The sequence below is a fragment of the Delphinapterus leucas genome, chromosome 2 (genome assembly GCF_059928025.1).
Source record: "Delphinapterus leucas isolate spDelLeu-1000000601 "Yukka" chromosome 2, BTC_Dleu_Yukka2, whole genome shotgun sequence".
Taxonomy (NCBI): Eukaryota; Metazoa; Chordata; class Mammalia; order Artiodactyla; family Monodontidae; genus Delphinapterus; species Delphinapterus leucas.
Window position 1 is genome coordinate 178,493,388 of NC_143130.1, and position 15,343 is coordinate 178,508,730.

General features: G+C 47.7%; 2 non-coding genes across 2 annotated transcripts; one reads left to right on the forward strand and one right to left on the reverse strand.

Moving 5' to 3' along the window:
* The first annotated feature begins 10,271 nt into the window (after positions 1 to 10,271).
* Positions 10,272 to 10,345, forward strand: TRNAI-AAU (transfer RNA isoleucine (anticodon AAU)). The gene has a single exon. It is a non-coding gene; the product is annotated as a tRNA-Ile (tRNA).
* A 431-nt stretch (positions 10,346 to 10,776) lies between these two features.
* LOC115802956 (U6 spliceosomal RNA) lies at positions 10,777 to 10,883 on the reverse strand. The gene has a single exon (XR_004023544.1). It is a non-coding gene; the product is annotated as a U6 spliceosomal RNA (small nuclear RNA).
* Positions 10,884 to 15,343: the final 4,460 nt, after the last annotated feature.

Below are 15,343 nucleotides of genomic sequence, written 5' to 3' on the forward strand. Positions count from 1 at the left end.
CCCCAGAGCAGCCCCGAACCCCTCGGGCTACCCCAGCAGGCTGGGGTTTCGAACAGCCCAGGGAGGTTTGGGGTCCCCACCCTCGGTGCCTCCCACCGCCCTCTGAGAGGCTGCGGAAGCCGGCCCCCGTCCCGCCGCCACTCTCCCTCTCGTCCCGCCCCTCCCCAGCCCCACTCAACTCTTCATCATGGATGCGGAAGCCGGCGACAACCCCTGGCCGATAGTGGAAGGAGAAGAAAGGGACAGAAAGGGTGGCCCTTGGCTTCCACTCCTTTGAGGCAGGGTCCCGAACTAGGACCTCCACGGTGGTCCCTAGATGGAGAGCGTTAGGATCCGGCCGCCATGTTGTATTCCTGTCACCCTAGCAACCGTCTGGCCCTGAACTCCTCGAGGCCTTAGCCCGCGCGTGCGCAAAACGCCCTGTCCGCGCCCGCCAGGCCTACGTGTACGCGTGCGCACTGCGGCCCGCCTCCTCCCTCTAGTTGCTAAGCAATCCCCGGTAGCTTCAGGCAGTTCCCTGCCTAAATTATTGTGTAGACGGCCTTCCCCGGGATCGCTCACCGCAGCGGTCCTGAGAATTTAGCAATTTGGGACCTAATGCCTGGACAACAGCCTTGAGCTTTAACTGGGCTGGGACACACTAAATAATTGTCAGTTGATACCTGTTCTTTGCAGGTATTGTTCTCATCTTACTATTGAACATCCACTAACTTTAATATATTAATATAAAATAGGTAATACATTCACATGATTCAAGATTCAAAAATAACAAAAACAGAGCCAACAAAGTGGAAATCCTCCCTCCCACCCCTCTGTCCGAAGTTCCTCTCCCCATAGGGTAGATCTCCCCAAAGATCTCATGTTATATGAGATCTTTTATTCCCTTTTTCTTACACCAACGGTAGCATAGTATAGACTCTGCTCTGTTTTGTATTTTTTACTTGACCCTTTAACTTGGAGATTTTCCCCTACCAGTACCCAAAGAGCTTTATTATTTTATTTAATGGCTATACTAGTTCATGGTTGTACCATCCCTTATTTAACTTGTCCCCTACTGATGGTCATCTAGATTGCTTCTTTTTTTAAAATTTATTAATTTAAATTTTATTTATCTTTGGCTGTGTTGGGTCTTTGTTGCTGCGCGCGGGCTTTGTCTAGTTGCGGACAATGGGGGCTACTCTTCCTTGTGGTGCACGGGCTTCTCATTGCAGTGGCTTCTCTGGTTGCGGAGCATGGGCTCTAGGCGCACGGGCTTCAGTAGATGTGGCATCCAGGCTCAGTAGTTGTGGCTCGCTGGCTTAGCTGCTCCGTGGCATGTGGGATCCTCCCTGACCAGGGCTCGAACCCGTATCCCCTGCATTGGCAGGCAGATTCTTAACCACTGCGCCACCAGGGAAGCCCTAGGTTGTTTTTAATAGCCTGATCTTTCAAACACTGCTGCAGTGACCAGCTCTGAATATGCATCATTTCCTATACGTTTACGTGTACCCATAGGAGAAATTCCTAAAGTGGAGCTGCTGAGTCAATGCATATCTACCTTGATTTTTTTTTTTTTTTACTTCTTGTGAGTCAAGGGCTTCCCTGGTGGCGCAGTGGATAAGAATCTGCCCGCCAATGCAGGGCACACGGGTTCAATCCCTGGTCCGGGAAGATCCCACATGCTGTGGAGCAACTAAGCTGTGCTCCACAACTACTGAGCTTGTGCTCTGGAGCCAGCAAGCCACAACTACTGAGCCCGTGTGCCACAACTACTGAAGCTCGCGTGCCTAGGGCCCGTGCTCCGCAACAAGGGAAGCCACCAGAATGAGAAGCCCATGCACCGCAACAAAGAGTAGCCCCCGCTCGCCGCAACTAGAGAAAGCCTGCGTGCAGCAACGAAGACCCAACACAGCAAAAAAATAAATAAATAAAAATAAAAATTATAAAAAAAAATGTGAGTCAAAATTCACATAATGTAGAATCAACCATTTTAAAGTGTGACATTTAGTACATCCACAATGTTGTGGAACGATCACCTTTATCTAGCTCCAAAACACTTTCATCACCCCAAAATGAAACCCTAAACCCATTAATCAGTCTCAAAAACATGATGCTGAGTGAAAGAAGCCAGACACTAAAGGCCACCCTATTGTATGATTTCATTTACAGGATATTCCCAGACTAGACAAATCCATAGAGACAGAAAGTAGATTAATGGCTGCCAGGGGCTGGGGGAATGGGTGTGAATGCTAACAGGTACGGGGTTTCTTTTTGTGGTGTTGACAATGTTCTGGAATTAGATAGTGGTGATAGTTGCACAACTTTGTAAGTCTACTAAAAGCCGCTGAATTGTACATATCAAATAGTTAGAATGGTATGTTATGTGAATTTTATCAAGTAAATTGAAAAAAACAAAGGGTGGTTATTGCTGGTATTATTATTGTTGATGGTACTGTCTTTGTTGGCTCTGAAAAGCCACATCTAATCTCTCCAGATCACTGGAATTTGACTTCTCTCTTCTTACCTCCTTGTGGTCTTTCCCCTTATGTGGGGACTTGTCTTTAAGTCACATTTATCTTTCTCTCACTGTCTCTTTCATGTTCCTTTCTGCCACCCAGGTAGGTTCTAAGCTCCTTGGGCAGCCCACCCACCTGTCTTTCATCTCTTCTGGAGGCAGAGCCAGTTTCTGGATATTCATTGAATACTTGTTAAACAGGCGAATGCAGTTAGCAGGTGAGCCCCTGCCTCATCGATTCCAATGTGCATTTTCTGTTCACCTTCACTGTGGACAAGTAGTAGTGAAATCCTAAAGAAGACCAGGTGGGTCCTGATCCTGAGGAGGCGTTAGAGCAAGGCACCCCCTGTAAGTAGACGCAGCGTTGGTGTGCCTCCCCAGGTGAGCAGGGGCTAGTGGACTTCAGCCCTCAAGAGCCACGCAGACTGCACCCTGGTCCACAACCTGCACTTCGTACCTGGAGGCCCTGGGAGAGGGAGCGTGGAAGGGCCTCCGGAATGGAAGATCAAAGGATACAAACAGGGACCTTAGCAGGAAGACAGAAAGGGAATTGGTGCGAGATTTTGCCCAGAGCAGTGGTTTTCAATCTTTAGCCTGCACCGAAATCACCTGCCTTCAGGTGACTCTGGATTCTGCAGGGCCCCACACCCAAAGCTTCTGAGTCTGTCATTCTGGGGTGGGGTTTGAAATTTCCCGTCTCTAACAGAATCCCAGGTGATGCTGCTGCTGCACTTTTTTTTTTTTCCCCCCCCCGCACTGAGTGGCTTGCGAGATCTTAGTTCCTCGACCAGGGATTGAACCTGGGCCACGGCAGTGAAAGCGCTGAGTCCTAATCCCTGGACCACCAAGGAATTCCCAGCCTTATTCTTTCTTTAATTCTAAATAGACTAGGAAATGTTACTTCGAAAAGCAATTGCTGAAGAAGGTCTCTCCCTATAGTTTATAGACAGAGGGGTCAGCCTCCTCGGGTTTCAGCTGTGTGGCCTGGTTAACCTGCTTCCTTAGACCACTCATGCCCTAAATGACAAAAGAAAGTGGCAGATGAGAAATAACAGGCTGTGAGCTCCTCCAGGGAGGGCCCCGCCCTGAGCCCCTTGCCGGCCCAGCGCACACAGTGCCAGCAGCCAGGCATATATTACGTGCTCAAAAGATGCTTGTGAAATGGAGCCAGCCTGCATCCTAGGAGCTCTGCTTTTAAAACTCTGCCTGAACACTACCTAATTATAGCCACTTGCACTTTTGACTCATTCTAAAACTGTTCCTCAGACAGTTCATCCTGTATCCTAGCATTAGCTTTTCGCTAATTCCCAATGTCAAGAGATTCAGCCATTAGGCTATGTTTAGCAGACAATCTGTTTCTGCTGAGCATCTTAATTACGTTCAAACCAGGAAATGGGCAGAAGTTAGAAAGAGAAATTAGGAAGGACAGAAATTTCAAACATGTTAACCTTGGTAAGGTGGGTAAAATGCAAATCTACCTACAGATATTAGAAATTAGATTCATTTTAGAAAATAATAGGGGGTTCCCTGGTGGCCTACTGGTTAGGATTCTGAGCTTTCACTGATGAGGCCCGGGTTCAATCCCTGGTTGGGGAACTGAGATCCCCCAAGCCACGCCACACAGCCAAAATAATAGTAATAATAATAATAAATGTATCTCAGAGGAAACTAAGCATGAGCAGGAATATGAAATAAGAGCAAGGAGAACATTAGACATTCAAATTAACACGAAGAATCGTGGTTAACCAAACACTATGAATGAGATTGTGGTCTAGTGTGGATGCAAAAGAGGCCCAATGTCAGGCTAGAGAGACATCTATGCACTTTTCTTACAAAAAGGCACATGGAACAATAGATTTTTTTTTTTTTTAACGCAAGAAAAGTTTTCCTACAAGGAGAATAGAAAAGTTCTTAAAATGCGGACTTCCCTGGTGGTACAATGGTTAAGGCTCAGTCCTTCCACTGCTGGGGCACGGGTTCTATCCCTGGGCAGGGAAGTTCTGCATGTTGCAGGGTGAAGCCAAAGAAAAAAAAAAGTTCTTAAAGTGCTAGGGGAGTGAGGATCGCACTGGGTGACCCCAGCCAAGTTACAGGACCACTGTTTCCTCATTTCATGTACAATGAGGATAAAAATACAGTCTCCAAACAGTGGTGGTGAAGATTAAATACCATGTCCGTGGTGCACTATACAATACTGTTTGATTTTTGCCCAGAGTCTGAAACTGACTAGGACCCTGTGGGGCTCCAGGGCACAAAAGTCTTTCTGTGTACCCCATTTCTTGTTTGCAGGAAATACACTTCATTCAGCCTCCACGACCTTCCCTGAATTACAAAGGGGAGGTTCAAACAGTTGCTAATCGGGAAGGGAGGGGACTCAGAGAGGTGCGGGGTGGTCTGGGAGTTTGGGACTAGCAGATGCAAACCGGTACATATAGGATGGATAAACAAGGTCCTACTGTACAGCACAGGGTACTGTGTTCAATATCCTGTGATAAACCATAATGGAAAAGAATATGAAAAAGAATGTGTATATGTGTATAACTGAGTCACTTTGCTGTACAGCAGTAATTAACACAACATTGTAATTCAACTATACTTCAATAAAAAATAAATTAAAAAAAAGAAACAATAGTGCAGCCTTGGGGCGGAGTCCTGGTTCCCCCTCAAGGGACACACATAACAATATCTTGGGCTTCCCTGGTGGCAGAGTGGTTGAGAGTCCACCTGCCGATGCAGGGGACACGGGTTCGTGCCCCGGTCCAGGAAGATCCCACATGCCGCAGAGCGGCTGGGCCCGTGAGCCATGGCCGCTGAGCCTGCGCGTCCGGAGCCTGTGCTCCGCAATGGGAGAGGCCACAACAGTGAGAGGCCCGCGTACCGCAAAACAAAAACAAAACAATATCTTGAGCCGTTTTGCAGATACTGAAGCCCCCACCAGCCGGGAAGTTAACTGTCGGCTGCCCGCAAGCACCAGTTGGAACCAGAAGGTTGATGATGCCGACACCCACTTACCTCACCACCAACCAATCAGAAGATTGTCCACTAGCTGATCACGCCCTCTGTGAACCGTTACTAGAAAACTACCCTCTCCAGGTTGGGACACACAGTTTTGAGGGCATTAGCCTACTGTGGCTCCCTTTGCCTGGCAAAGCAATAAAGCTATTCTTTTCTACTTCACCCAAAACTCTGTCTACGAGGTTTAATTTGGTGTCGGTGTACAGAGGCCAGATTCGACAGCAAGTCTAACACAGGCCTGGCACAGAGCAAATGTTCAATAGATGTTGTTGACTAATCAAGAAACATCATCAACTGTCACGTGCTCTGTCATTCCGCTATGACAGGGGCAAGGGGATTTTCACTGATTATTGAGCATCTAGGACAAACCTTAATCATTGATAGGGAAGAATGAAACAGGCAGACTGACAGGGTGTAGAAGCCATGTGGCCTGTTGTTGGGGACCCAGAGAGGGGAAGGGCTTTGCCAAGCTCACCCACTTGCTGGTGGCCACCCGGGGCTCTGACCCGAGTCTTCAGCTTCCAGCTCCCTGTGCCTCTATAGCTGTCTCTCGTGTCTAAAAGAGACCTTTGTAAAAGCTTTGCAATGACTGTACATACTCTAAGGAAGTACATTTTTTTAAATTAATTTATTTTATTTATCCTTTTTTTTTTTTGGCTGCGTTGGCCATTGCTGCACGGGGGCTTTCTCTAGTTGCGGCGAGCAGGGGCTACTCTTCGTTGTGGTGCACGGGCTTCTCATTGCGGTGGCTTCTCTTATTGCGGGGCATGGGCTCTAGGCGTGCGGGATTCAGTAGTTGCAGCACGCTGGTTTAGTAGTTGTGGCGCACGGGCTTAGTTGCTCCACAGGGTGTGGGATCTTCCCAAACCAGGGATTGAACTGGTGTCCCCTGCATTGGCAGGTGGGTTCCTAACCACTGTGCCACCAGGGAAGTCCCAGAAGTGCATTTTTTAAAGTCCCCGGAACCAACTGATTTGTTGTAGCAAATTAGAAGCAACATCTGAAAAACCCTTCTATTTTTTGTCTATTTTTCTTTTGTATTGTATAACAGCTTTGACATAGTACATATTGTACAATGAAGCATTTCATTTCTCTTCCCCCCCTTCCTTTCCTTTTTTTCCAGAATCAACTGGCAAGAAGTGAGCTTCAATAATGAAAGTGTTTTGCTTTCTCCTTGTCTGTGTGTACCAGGGCCCCGAGTCAAAATAAAAATGTAAAAAGAAGGTTGAAAAAAAATTCAAGGAAATTGTCCAGGAGACAGACAAAAGAGAGAAGAAAATTAGAGAATCAACCCAGAAGGTCTGACCTCTGAAGAATGGTGTTCCAGAAAAAGAAAAGAGAGCATATGAAGTGAAGGAGATGGTCAAATCTCCTTCAGGAACATTCTTCATCAGAAATGTTGCCAGGATGAAAGGACATATTTCCAACTTGAAAAGTCCCGTGGGATGCTCAGCACAATGAATTTAACATTCATTCAACAAATACTTATTGAATACGTCCTACGTGCCTGGCACTGTTGTAGGAAGTTGGGATCCATGAATGGAGGCAGAGATCAGACTGATGCTTCTACAAGCGGAGGGACATCAAAGATAGCCAGCAAACCACCAGAAGCTGGGGAAGGGGCATGGACCAGATTCTTCCTCAGAGCCTTCAGAAGGAACCAACCCCAAGGACACCTTGATCTTGGACTTCTGGCCTCCAAAACTGTGAGAGTATAATTCTGTTGTTTAAGTCACCCAGTTCGTGGTATTTTACTATAGTAGCTCTAGGAAACGACTACAGTGTGCCTTTATTTTCATACCAAAGGATCCAACTTATAAGCAGAATGACAAGTTTTATAAGTTGAATTTAAAGCAAATGACTATTTAAAATCCAAGGTAGCGGCATGAGCCAAAGTCCCACCCTCGGACATTTAAAAACCCGAGTAATAATACTCAATACCGTTTAATTCTGATCATGTATGTTTGCGTTTTCCTAACTCAAAGAATGAAAATTGGGGCTTGTTTGTCTTGGAAGTCCTGTAAGGTGGAGTGAGAATAGCTGGACGAGTTCAGAGACTTTTGGAGAATAGCGGTGGGTAAAGGCCCAGCCCTCCGTCAGCACCGGGCTCCGAGGAGCCCGGGCGCCCAGGTGCGGAGCTGACTACGTAGATCTAGGGTGCCCCCTGCCGTCTATATTCAGTCACTGTGTCTCCCCAACCTCGGGTCTTGGCCTTGGAATATAGACTTGGCCAGGAGCGCCCCGCCTACTCAGGACACGCGGCTGGAACACCAGGAAGGAGGGTGATGGTGGCAGAGGGAGTGGGGGAAAGGAGCTGGTTAGGTGGGGACTTTCAAACGGCTGTTACTGTGGCTGCGGGATGGACAGATACGGTACAGGATGCCCAGTTGAAGTTGAATTCCTGATCAACAACTAACAAGTATGTCCCAAATATTGCATGGGACATACTTACTATGCTAAATTAGTTGCTAAATCTGGCAACCCTATCGGGGCTGGGCCAGAAGGGGAAGGTGTGAACAGAATAAAATAACTTTATCTGACTTGCTTTTTTGTTGTTGTTTTTGATGTGGACCATTTTAAAAGTCTTTATTGAATTTGTTACAATATTGCTTTTGTTTTATGTTTTGCTTTTTGGCCCCAAGGCATGTGGGATCTTAGCTCCCTGAACCTGCACCCACTGCACTGGACGGTGAAGTCTTAACCACTGGACCACCAGGGGAAGTCCCTATCTGACCTTGCTTTAAAGTGTAAGATAATTTTGGAATTAGCTATTTCATCCATTTTGTAACTGAGCACAACCCTATGGGGCCTTCTCGGAACAGACCCCTCCCCCATATCTTCTGCTCCAGCCCCTCACCTGGCCTTTAAAAATGCTTTGCTGAAACCCATCGGGGAGTTGGGGTATTTTGAGCACTCACACTCCTGAATTCCTTGCTTGGTGCCCTACAATAAACGCTGCACTTTCCTTCACCACAACTGGGGGTCAGTAGATGGGCTTTACAGTGAAGGGGCGAGGGGACCCAAGTTTGGTTCGGTAACAACCTGATTCCTATTTATTAAACACATATTATTGCAGACAGAGTGCTAGGCTCTGGGCATTCAGCTGTAAGCAAAATGGACAGGATGGCTGCCGTCACGGGCAGCTCACTCTACCGCCTTGGCCTACATTTATCTGTCCTAGTCAAGTGTCCCAGTCTCCAGGAACCTGCTCAACCCTCCACCACCAGCACAGTTTACTTACAGCACAGCACCTAAACCTCTCCACTCACTCTAACACCTGTCTTTGCTAAACTGAGCTCCGTGAGGACAGGATTCGGCCTGTTTTGCTCACAGCTGATTCCCTGGGGTTAGGGCATTGCCAGGGTGAATGAGTATGTTTTGACCGAGTGGCTCTTTGTCCGCACTTGGTTCTCCAGCCTTCCTGGTGGTGGGGTGAGCTACTTCACATCTTTTCAGTTAAATCTCTTCTGTTAAGATTAGCTAGAGTCTGCTTCTGCTGCTCGCAACAGGGAACCTTGATGAGACATCTGCCGTGGGAGATGGTTACAGTTTTTTGGAGTAATCAGACCAGAGCCGTGGACAGTGTGAAAAGCTGGTGTTTCTCTCCTGTACTTCTGGAGCGTCTGCCCCAGCAGCACAGGCGGCTAGGGCCTCTCAGAGACCAAGAGACCCCTGGGACATACAGGTGGGGGAATGGACATCTTTGAGTTTTGTCTTTCCAGCATTTTTTCTCCTTTTTTTTTTTGCATACAGACCCTATCCCTTTGCAGTGGCTGTCATATTGCCCATTCTGCCCCTATTTTATGATTTATTCATGTGCTGTATAGCAAGAGAGGACAAAATGACAACAATTTCCAGACATTCCAGAAGGAGGGGGAAGGAAGAACTATGCCTTACCTACTTGAAGAAACACTGAGGAACCATTTAAAATGACATTTTCAATTACTGAACGACATGCTTATAATAGAATATTAAGTACAAAAAGCAACATAAAAATTATATTCTCAGGGTTTCCCTGGTGGCGCAGTGGTTGCGAGTCCACCTGCCGATGAAGGGCACACGGGTTCGTTCCCCGTCCCGGGAAGATCCCACATGCCGCGGAGCGGCTGGACCCGTGAGCCATGGCCGCTGAGCCTGCGCGTCCGGAGCCTGTGCTCCGCAACGGGAGAGTCCGACACGACAGTGAGAAGCCCGCGTACCGCAAAAAAAAAAATTATATTCTTTTTAACAAGGTTGAATTGAATCATATATATATATATATATAAATTTTTTTTTAATACACCGTACAGTGAAAAAAGATTGGCCAGAAGGATGCCAAGTCTCCAGTAGCCGTTGTTTCGGGGCGGTGGGGAATTCGGTGGTTCTTTTGTCCTTTATCTGGTTTTCTGCATTTTCCAAGCTGTATTTAGCCTCGCCAAATGCTCTTGATACACGAAGTTTCCATGCCGCAAGGATTCTCAGAGATGAATAAAAATTGCACCGAGTTGCAATATTGGAAAATCCTGCTCCCGAGTTAAGTTTTAAGATCAGCTTGCATTTCCCCTGCGAAAGCCTCCGATTCGCTGTAAGAAGTCACTTCCCTTCTCCTTAAAGGCCCCGGGTCTCAGTTGTTTCATCTGGCCAATGGGGATGACAACAGCCCTCCGCGGGAGCCGGCTGGGAGTCAGCACGGCTGACTCCGCCTAGAGGCGCTTGGCCAGCTCACGGCCTGGAGCAGGCGGAGAAATCTCATAGGTATGTCGGCGGCGCGGGTGCGCTCAGTGGCCGGTTAGCTCAGTTGGTTAGAGCGTGGTGCTAATAACGCCAAGGTCGCGGGTTCGATCCCCGTACGGGCCACAGGTGCCGGTTTCCTTTTCCCTCCCCCACGTTATGGGTTGGTTTTACAACTGTAACTGGCTTTGAAAAATATGCCTTTTGAGTGCTGTGAGCCGCGTGCAAACAGGAGGGAGTCGCGGAATCATTCTGGACTCGGCCCGGAAGTTGGGGCAGGCTACCGGGTGGGGAGGGAGGGCAGGATCCCGCGCGGGCTCGGGCTTTGACTAGTTACCCCAAGTCCCCGCGCGTTGCAAGCCTGCAGCCCACTTTGGGTCCTTTTTTAGGATGCTCTCAGTTGCCACCGCCGGTTGCTACCTAATGCAGAGCTTCTGAGGGTCCTCGTGGGGAGACCTCAGTTTTCTGGAGTTCTTAGAATTGAAAATCCAGGGTTGGAATTCATTCATTCCACACAACTTTTTTTTTTTTTTTTTTTTTTGCTGTTGTCTTGTTTTTTGAATATGGAACGCTTCAAGAATTTGAGTGTCATCCTTGCGCGAGGGCCATGCTAATCTTCTCTGTATCCTTCCTATTTTAGTATATGTGCTGCCAAAGAGAGCACATGTCCACACATGTTAATGGAGAGCCTACTGCATGCCCGGCACCCTAGTCTAGGCAGGGAGCAGTAAATGAGAGACACAAATTCCAACGCACATGGAGACAGTGACCAGCCAATGACTGCCATGTTTTTAGTGAGGCCCTTCTGGTTGTGGAAGTGTAAGCAGGTTGGGTAGCAGGTGGGAGAAAGAGAACCAGGCATGGCTTTCTTGACATGAGAGAAGCCCTTTCAGGCCTAAGTCATTTTGTAATCTAAGCCTGGCCACAATGCTTGCCCTTGAACAGGTCTCAGTAACAACGATCTTAAGGGAACGAAAGAACAAACTGTTATTGGGCTAGAGAAGTAACAATACCAAAGATAATAAATCAGTTGTAAAGACTCCCAGTTCTGTTTCAGTGGTAAAGATTAGCCGGAAGCACTTTCTTGAGCTGTTTTGCAGAATCTAAACTTTCTTCACCGGATCTACTGGAACCTAAAGATTCATGATGTCGACCTTTTCTGACCCTCGTGATTTCAATCAACAACTCTGCCCCAATTCTAGGCTGAATTCTCCTCTGCTCAAGCCCCTTTATGAATATGCATATACCACCCAAGCCCCTTCATGAATATGCACATACCACCCAAGCCCCTTCATGAATATGCATATACCACCCAAGCCCCTTCCGCAATTTTGCTGCTTGGATTGACACCGCTTTGGGAGAGCTCCCTGGTGTTCTCCTTACTCTGCAAGTAATACATCCTTCCTTCTCTCAATTTTTGGCTTGGTTGTCTTTTGGCTCCCCACCCACCAGGAGGCGAACCCAGTTTTTGGGTAACAGAAGCATCTGGAAACCTCTTGCTGCTTTTTTGTTTTTCAGAGAGCTCTTAGACTTCACGTTTCTTCCTCCTGGTTCTGCAGTATGTAGCCAGAGGGTCAGCTGGATGAATTTCTCACTCATAGTCCAAGTCAGGCATTTTTAGTTTAACAAAGTCTAGCTTTTTAGGGTGAATGCCATATTATATCAGGGTCCAACTGTAACCGAAAGTGGGGTCTGGCTGCTCGCTGCTCAAAAGCCAATAAAGAGGCAAGGTTGGTGGAAAGGAAAGTTTGCTTTATTTCAGTTGCCGACAGTGAGGGGAGGCGGGTGGCGGGGAGTGAGGCCGGACTCCTGTCCAAAGGCCAACTCCCCACCACTGACAGCCAGTGGGCAAGAGCTTTTATAGACAGAGGGAGGGGGCTACATGCAGAAACAGCACAGTCAGCTCTGACAGTCATCTTGAAATCTGTCGTGCGGTGCTCTGATCAGCATCATCTTGATTGTTTTCAGTACAGTTCATCTTCAGTTCCAGGGTCGGTTTGTTCCCATTTCTTTGAGGCCAATTCTCGGAGTTGTGGCAGCTTATGTCATGGCTACGGTCTGGTCATCATGGAGTTACTTTCTTCCACCTGGTGGGGATTTCAGTACCTACAAGACAGCTCCCAGGATACGGCTCAGAATACTATGTATAGCCCTTGAGGAGGAACTAAAGCTCCTTGACTTTGCTTTCTGACTAAACTATTATTGTTTTGTCCTGTTTGACTGTTTTCCTTTCTTCTGTATTTTCTCACTTCTCTGGTCACGCTTATTCTTTGGCTAAAGTTTTTCTACAGACAAAAGGCAGGTGGAGGACATGGCGGGGAAAGACCATACAGTCCTGCTCCATTTCAGAACCATGCTTGAAAAATCTCCAGTGAGAACATCTACTAGATCATTCATTCTTTTTCCCAAGCCCTGCAGCTTGCTCGACCTTAGTTCTCAGACCCGCCCGGCAGTGAGGGCACCGAGTCCTACCCACTGGACCCCGAGGGCGCTGTTCTCAGCTTGTCACGGGGCCATGGGGGCAATCATTCATTCTTTCCTCAAATAAGTCTTAAGCTCTGACTTAAATCTGTAACGGCTCAAGGCTTAAAGCCACAGACCACAGGCTTAAAGCCGTTGGCAAGTGCTCAGTGTGTACTAAAAGTGCCCATTAAATGCCAGCTATGGGACCGTTGTTATTATGAACAGTTAGAAGGAGAACCTAGGGCTGCTGACCTCTAGAATAGACACCCGTACACTGGTTGCATTTCACACCTTGGATGTGTGTTACAGGCACCCTGTTAGATGCGGGGACCTTGCAGAGGAGGAGCCAGCTGAGGTTGCTGCCCTCAGAGCCCGTACTTTCCTAAACAAGGGCTTGAAGGGGTCCGGAATACACCTCTGTGGCATAAAAATTATTTTGAGCAGAAGCCATTTGAGTTCCTGAGAAGCCTCATCTGCCTAAAGTAGAGCCTTCCAAAAGAACTCAGAGCAATTCAGTTGTCATAAATCCCAGGAAACAATCAGGCAAGACTGACTTTTATCACTGGAGAGGAGAAGCTGGCATCACCTAAACAGGCATTGTCTTAAAACTATCTTATCTCCCATCTACTCTAGGTAAGAGCCTATTTATCTTTCCTAAGTTGTTTGTTGTCCGGTAAGTGCCCTCTCCACCCATCCCCTCCCCTGTTAAGATAATACTATATAAGCCCCACATTCTAACTGCCTCTTGGAGTCACATTTTTCTGTGAATTCCTGTAGGTACATGAATAAAAATACATTATTAAAAATGGTCTTTTTTCTTGTTAATCTGTCTTTTGTCAGTTTAATTCACACTCCCCCAGAGACTGAACCTGAGAGGACAGAGGAAAAGTTTTTCCTCCCTTCCAGGCTCAAAAAGATAAATGGGATACTGTGTTCTAGATGAGGGGCAGTTCTTGGCTTAGAGATCAGAGAGGATCTTTCTGACATCTGAGCATGGAAGGATGAAAAGATCTTTCTTTCAAAAGTTTAAAAAAAAAAGAAGAAAGAAAGAAAGGAAGGAAGGAAGGAAGAAAAGAAAAGAGAAAGACAGACAGAAAGAAAGAAAACAAAAGGATTAAGAAATTGAAATAGGGACTTCCCTGGTGGTCCAGGGGCTAAGACTCTGCGCTCCAAATGCAGGGGGACCCCGGTTCGATCCCTGGTAGGGGAAATAGATCCCACTTGCTGCAACTTAAAGATCCCGCATGCCTCAAGGAAGATCCTGCACGCTGCAACAAAGATCCTAGATGCTGAGTGCCGCAACTAAGACCCGGCGCAGCCAAATACATAAATATTGAGAGAAAAACAAAAGAAAGAAAGAAAGAAATTGAAACAAATTCCACAAATCTAATCTCCCCTTTGGCCAATCCTTAGTGAGGCTACTAATGATAGACACTGCAGGGAGCATAGCGAACGCAAGAGTATTGACTACGATGACGATGCGATGGTGGTCCTGTGGAGAGAAAAATGATCAGCAAGTTCACTGGAAACTTCTCAGACACCAGCCTGGCCCCCAGCTGCCCCCACCATGAGCATCATGGCATTCATCATATCATACAGCAAATGCTGGTTTTGTCTTCCTTCTTCCAGCCTAGACTGTATACAGAGGGCAGCGATGATGACTCACCCAACAAGCGCTTAGTGTTTGTTGACCAATGGCTCTACTGCCCCCTTGAGACAGGTGCACGCACTAGCGGCTACAAGACACGCGGAATCAGGAGAGTAAAAGGAGGGGAGATTGGGAAAGGATGGGCCGAAGAAGTGGGGGCGGTAGAGCTGCGGACTGAGCTGTGAAGAGGGGTGGGGCTGTTCATTCGCTCGTTTGTTCATTCATTCATATTCGTCCATCATTCATTGGCTGAGCGTGCACCGCTGGACACTGAATGAGTAAAACTACACCCTCGAGGTGCGCCCCGCCTGGGTGAGTGGGTAGGGAGGAGCGGGCGGCATGGAAACAATTTCGGGGTTGGGGAGCACACTTGTTAAAAATGCACACTTTGAGGGACTTCCCTGGTGGCGCAGTGGTTAAGAATCCTCCTGCCAAGGCAGGGGACACGGGCTCCAGCTCTGGTCCAGGAAGATCCCACATGCCGCGGAGCAACTAAGCCCGTGCGCCACAACTACTGAGGCCGCGAGCCACAACTACTGAAGTCCGTGCGCCTAGAGCTCGTGCTCTGAAGAGAAGCCACCGCAGTGAGAAGCCCGCGCACGGCAACGAAGGATAGCCCCCACACACACCACAACTAGAGAAAGCCTGCGTGCAGCAAAGAAGACCCAACGCAGTCAAAACTAAATAAATAAAATAAAATAAATTTATTTTAAAAAATTCACACTTTGAACCACCTCTCGGGTATATTAAATCGGAAGGTCTGGAGGTGGGGCCTAGGAGTCTACGTCCAGGCAGGGTCTTCACGTGACATTGAGAACATTTGGCCAGGGTGATGTTAGGGCCGGGGCTCTGGAACCTCGAGGACCTTTGCCTGAGAGTTCCCGGACAGCTCCTGGAGGAGGTGATATGTGAACGATAAATACGTCTACGACAAGCCATAAGAAAAGTCGGCCGGGTCCTGTTGTTGGTGAAGCGGTGGCAGAGCCGGGCCGGCTCAGGCCCCGCCTACCGAT